General features: G+C 32.6%; 1 protein-coding gene across 1 annotated transcript in view; it reads left to right on the top strand.

Annotated features, from left to right (window-relative positions):
* The first annotated feature begins 203 nt into the window (after nt 1–203).
* The window catches only part of LOC135686275 (uncharacterized), a 42,519-nt gene continuing 36,722 nt past the window's right edge, over nt 204–6,000 (top strand). Inside the window, exon 1 of the mRNA XM_089108782.1 lies at nt 204–331. The gene's annotated coding sequence lies outside the window, so the exon portion shown is untranslated. The remainder of the gene's footprint in view (nt 332–6,000) is intronic.

The raw sequence follows: 6,000 nt of genomic DNA, 5'->3' as shown, positions 1-6,000 counted from the left end.
TAATTTATTTTCCATTCTGTTGTGGACTGATGTGTTGTTCTATTTTCTTCACATCTCAACATATGCCATACACAGCTTGAAAATTATCTATCAAAGAAAATAAATATTTTGTACGTTTCAAAACCATTACATCATGTAGCAACAAGGGTCTTCTCCAGATAAATATTTAACGATCCATGATAAAGAAAAAGAATATAATGGATAGAGGATAGGTGTGATTGGGTGGTTCTATCAAACATATCGTTGTTCTTTTTTTGGAGCAGGATCTATAAATGAGCCAAACAACGTCTCAGTTAAAGTGAAGCTGCTGGCTGTCCAAGATAACTGACGGGTGAGAATTTTTTTTCTTTTCTTTTAGCCTGTAGACAAAAATACAAAAATACTTTGGTTCTCGTATTTCAATTCTCATATGAAACATCTGAAATTGGCTCTGCTATTCGTAACAGTTTTGACCCTTCTTTGAAAGCGAACGAATTTTGTACCGGCTATTTATCTAGGCTGTATATCTATTGACCAGCTATTTACGATGGTTAACACCGCCTTAGCTAGCGCCATATACAATCTATTCTCGATGGTAGTACAGTTCATCTAAACTCCCAAGGAAAACTCCATAAAATTCTGAAGAAAAGACGACGACAGAAAATACGACGACAGACTTTTATTGTTTCCATTTCTAAAATAGTTTTGTAGTTTAAAATAAAACTGAGGATTAAAGTCACCTCGTCGTCCGTCCAAGCGAAGTTTTTATCGGCCTTTTTCGATTGTTGATTTTGGCGGCAAAATAAAATCGTCGGTTGACGAAATACAGCCTCTTCTGAACATTGCTCTACCATTGAATTAAGGTCGTACCGGTACAGTGTAAACGGAACGGCAAAACGGACAATTTGGAACTGTGACAGTGTAAACACTGCGAACTCTAATGGTAACAAGTATTCGATGATTCAAAATTTCAGATCTAAAGCTCAGAATATCGAATTTTTTGTAGTCTCTATATGTAAGTATTTCGGGACCTCTCTTGGTGAAATCACCTTTGAGTATGCTCAGTATCATGGAAGTCAGACAACCCTGTTTGAACATTAGTCGTGTTTTGAAAGTAACTTTTACAGTTTGTCAGTATCAGATCTATACATCGTTGGTTGTCTGACTTGTGACAGGTTGGATTCTTGATCAAGTTAACTAATTTACAAGTGTCCATGAAAGCCTTAATTGCGCTGTCACCCACTTCGCAATTGAAATCGCCCATAACGATAAGATCTTCAAATTTGTTGCTGAAGAAATCGATTCCTTTTTCGATCTCTTCAAAGAAATAGCTTGGGCATTGGGAGGGTGGGCGATATATGCTAAGTAGTAGCCATTTATTTGTTCTAAGTTTTATTTCGGTGGTGCATATTTCAATGTCATTAGAAAATTTGGTTTTTTTTAGCTCTTTAACAAGGACCCCTTCCCTTGCATAGGTAAGAAGGCCTCCACCATTTTTGTTTCTATCCTTTCTGAAAGGTTCTCCAAAGCCTTCGATCATGAATTGACTTATGTATATTATGTATATAAAAACATTGCTTTCATATATTTCTGTCGAGTCATCCTTGTTTAATCAAAATGAATACGATCTAAGTTTTTGAATAAAGTTCAGTGCCAATTGCCTGTTACCTCTGAAATTAAGATAAAGACCGTCTCTTGCAAGGTGCTGTTCTTTGATGTTTTGCTGCTGTATAATATCGACGTTTATGGGTTTGAGTGCTTTATTGAATTCGTTGATTTTTGTATTGAGTAGTGCGTTATCTTTTCTTTGGATGATTTCCGATATGGTTATTTGACAGTTGACATGACAGATATGTTGTTAGAGATATCGTTTGTACCAACGACCAGTAATCTTGTCTGGTTTTTTCCTGGGCAGTGGTTGGGTGTAATCATGGAGATCATCAGCGATGGCTCCCGGGAAACTTCTTACTTTTGTGGTGTATCGATGACTCAGTGTTCTTTCATTAATGTGGGATAACATACTATCGCCTAGAATTGAAACTGTGTTCTTTTTCCATGGAAATACTTCATACGCCTTTTTCACGGCTTTCATGGCTACCGGTAGGTGCTCCTTCGTCGAATAACTTGGTTTTCAATTTAAAATTAATTTACTAACTCGGGAATACCAATCCAACATAAAGGGCATAAAGCTCCCTCAGAAAAACTGCCATAGACATCAGAAAGGTCAGTCATGAGGAGGCTACGTTCCCACATTATCGAGAGCGAGTTGCGCCGTTGGTGCCTCGGCGCCAATCGTTCAACCTACCATATAGGATCGTTCAACCTACTAAGGGAAGTTACACAATAACCCCCAAAATATGGTTGATAATTGGGAGGGAATGGACAGGAAAAGCTTCTTTTCCCCACTAATAGCCGATGCACCAGTCCTACCTAATAGCATCAGAAAACTCTACGAAGCATAAAAGATGCCTAAAAGTATGAGAGGTTTTAACGATGCCATAAAAGAAACTCAACACGCAAAGTTATACTGAAAAGGCATTTAGCATAAAGAAACCAAAATGAGGGAGGGAGGGCTGGGAAAATACAATGAAACAGCCTAGTTGTATTGTGGCTTCACCAAGCAAGATGAGACCCACGCTATGCCAAAACCTTGAATACCTCTTGATTAACCAAGGGAATGAAAACGCCACGAAACACACATCTTACCCTAGTTATACAAATCAAATTCACAGGAGGCCGAAAGACTGCCTGCATTGCCCATAAACTAGTAGAGCAGATACAAGCAAAACGCGAGGAAGCGTGGCACAAGAACACATAACGAAATAGTAATAACAATCTCATGCAATTTAGTTAACGCTCAAAAGCCCCTCGTGAAATTAACTCTGATTAAATTTCATTTAATCATCATTTTTCCACCACCAAATTATGATATTTCTCCCTTTCCTCAGCGAGGATACTTTGCATATTTGCTAGGGAGGTGGCGAGTTGTGCGAAGCTCTTGAGGACATCGGTAGCTATGGAGTATGGGGGCCCGAATGGTTCAAAAGTATCCCTTATTAATAGAAGTATACTTGTATTAAATATTGCCACGTTGAATTAGTAAATGGCATTGCAGTATTAATTTTTGGCAATGCAATGAATTATACTTCTTTGCTTGCGAACTAATAACCTGGCAACATTATCAGAATACACACTCTCCATTAATTAAATATGTACCAAAACAATTATTCAAGTGTTTACTTTGATAATTTATTTAATGTGCACTTTGTTATTTAATTAAATGTTTTGCAATTATTTAAAGGTCTACTTTCAGAATTAATTAAAGGTCTACTTTCAGAATTACTTAAAGATCTACTTTCAGAGTTAATTAAAGGTCTACTTTCAGAATTAATTAAAGGTCTACTTTCAGAATTAATTAAAGGTCTACTTTCAGAGTTAATTAAAGGTCTACTTTCAGAATTAATTAAAGATCTACTTTCAGAGTTAATTAAAGGTCTACTTTCAGAATTAATTAAAGGTCTACTTTCAGAATTAATTAAAGATCTACTTTCAGAGTTAATTAAAGGTCTACTTTCAGAATCAATTAAAGATCTACTTTCAGAGTTAATTAAAGGTCTACTTTCAGAATTAATTAAAGGTCTACTTTCAGAATCAATTAAAGGTCTACTTTCAGAATTAATTAAAGGTCTACTTTCAGAATTAATTAAAGGTCTACTTTCAGAATTAATTAAAGGTCTACTTTCAGAGTTAATTAAAGGTCTACTTTCAGAGTTAATTAAAGGTCTACTTTCAGAATTAATTAAAGGTCTACTTTCAGAATTAATTAAAGGTCTACTTTCAGAATTAATTAAAGGTCTACTTTCAGAGTTAATTAAAGGTCTACTTTCAGAATTAATTAAAGGTCTACTTTCAGAGTTAATTAAAGGTCTACTTTCAGAGTTAATTAAAGGTCTACTTTCAGAATTAATTAAAGGTCTACTTTCAGAATTAATTAAAGGTCTACTTTCAGAATTAATTAAAGGTCTACTTTCAGAATTAATTAAAGGTCTACTTTCAGAATTAATTAAAGGTCTACTTTCAGAGTTAATTAAAGGTCTACTTTCAGAGTTAATTAAAGGTCTACTTTCAGAATTAATTAAAGGTCTACTTTCAGAATTAATTAAAGGTCTACTTTCAGAATTAATTAAAGGTCTACTTTCAGAGTTAATTAAAGGTCTACTTTCAGAATCAATTAAAGGTCTACTTTCAGAATCAATTAAAGATCTACTTTCAGAGTTAATTAAAGGTCTACTTTCAGAGTTAATTAAAGGTCTACTTTCAGAGTTAATTAAAGGTCTACTTTCAGAATCAATTAAAGATCTACTTTCAGAGTTAATTAAAGGTCTACTTTCAGAGTTAATTAAAGGTCTACTTTCAGAATTAATTAAAGGTCTACTTTCAGAATTAATTAAAGGTCTACTTTCAGAATTAATTAAAGGTCTACTTTCAGAATTAATTAAAGGTCTACTTTCAGAGTTAATTAAAGGTCTACTTTCAGAGTTAATTAAAGGTCTACTTTCAGAGTTAATTAAAGGTCTACTTTCAGAATTAATTAAAGGTCTACTTTCAGAATTAATTAAAGGTCTACTTTCAGAGTTAATTAAAGGTCTACTTTCAGAGTTAATTAAAGGTCTACTTTCAGAATCAATTAAAGGTCTACTTTCAGAATTAATTAAAGGTCTACTTTCAGAATTAATTAAAGGTCTACTTTCAGAATTAATTAAAGGTCTACTTTCAGAGTTAATTAAAGGTCTACTTTCAGAGTTAATTAAAGGTCTACTTTCAGAGTTAATTAAAGGTCTACTTTCAGAATTAATTAAAGGTCTACTTTCAGAATCAATTAAAGATCTACTTTCAGAGTTAATTAAAGGTCTACTTTCAGAGTTAATTAAAGGTCTACTTTCAGAATTAATTAAAGGTCTACTTTCAGAATCAATTAAAGATCTACTTTCAGAATTAATTAAAGATCTACTTTCAGAATTAATTAAAGGTCTACTTTCAGAGTTAATTAAAGGTCTACTTTCAGAGTTAATTAAAGGTCTACTTTCAGAATTAATTAAAGGTCTACTTTCAGAATCAATTAAAGGTCTACTTTCAGAATTAATTAAAGGTCTACTTTCAGAGTTAATTAAAGGTCTACTTTCAGAGTTAATTAAAGGTCTACTTTCAGAATTAATTAAAGGTCTACTTTCAGAATCAATTAAAGGTCTACTTTCAGAATTAATTAAAGATCTACTTTCAGAGTTAATTAAAGGTCTACTTTCAGAATCAATTAAAGGTCTACTTTCAGAATCAATTAAAGGTCTACTTTCAGAGTTAATTAAAGGTCTACTTTCAGAATTAATTAAAGGTCTACTTTCAGAATTAATTAAAGGTCTACTTTCAGAATTAATTAAAGATCTACTTTCAGAGTTAATTAAAGGTCTACTTTCAGAATTAATTAAAGGTCTACTTTCAGAGTTAATTAAAGGTCTACTTTCAGAGTTAATTAAAGGTCTACTTTCAGAATTAATTAAAGGTCTACTTTCAGAATCAATTAAAGGTCTACTTTCAGAATTAATTAAAGATCTACTTTCAGAATCAATTAAAGGTCTACTTTCAGAATTAATTAAAGGTCTACTTTCAGAGTTAATTAAAGGTCTACTTTCAGAGTTAATTAAAGGTCTACTTTCAGAGTTAATTAAAGGTCTACTTTCAGAATTAATTAAAGGTCTACTTTCAGAGTTAATTAAAGGTCTACTTTCAGAATCAATTAAAGGTCTACTTTCAGAGTTAATTAAAGGTCTACTTTCAGAGTTAATTAAAGGTCTACTTTCAGAGTTAATTAAAGGTCTACTTTCAGAATTAATTAAAGGTCTACTTTCAGAATCAATTAAAGGTCTACTTTCAGAATTAATTAAAGGTCTACTTTCAGAATTAATTAAAGGTCTACTTTCAGAATTAATTAAAGGTCTACTTTCAGAATCAATTAAAGGTCTACTT

This window comes from Rhopilema esculentum, chromosome 6 (genome assembly GCF_057945365.1).
Source record: "Rhopilema esculentum isolate cy_ngs chromosome 6, ASM5794536v1, whole genome shotgun sequence".
In the NCBI taxonomy this organism is placed as follows: Eukaryota; Metazoa; Cnidaria; class Scyphozoa; order Rhizostomeae; family Rhizostomatidae; genus Rhopilema; species Rhopilema esculentum.
This window is presented reverse-complemented; position numbering and strand designations above follow the sequence as displayed.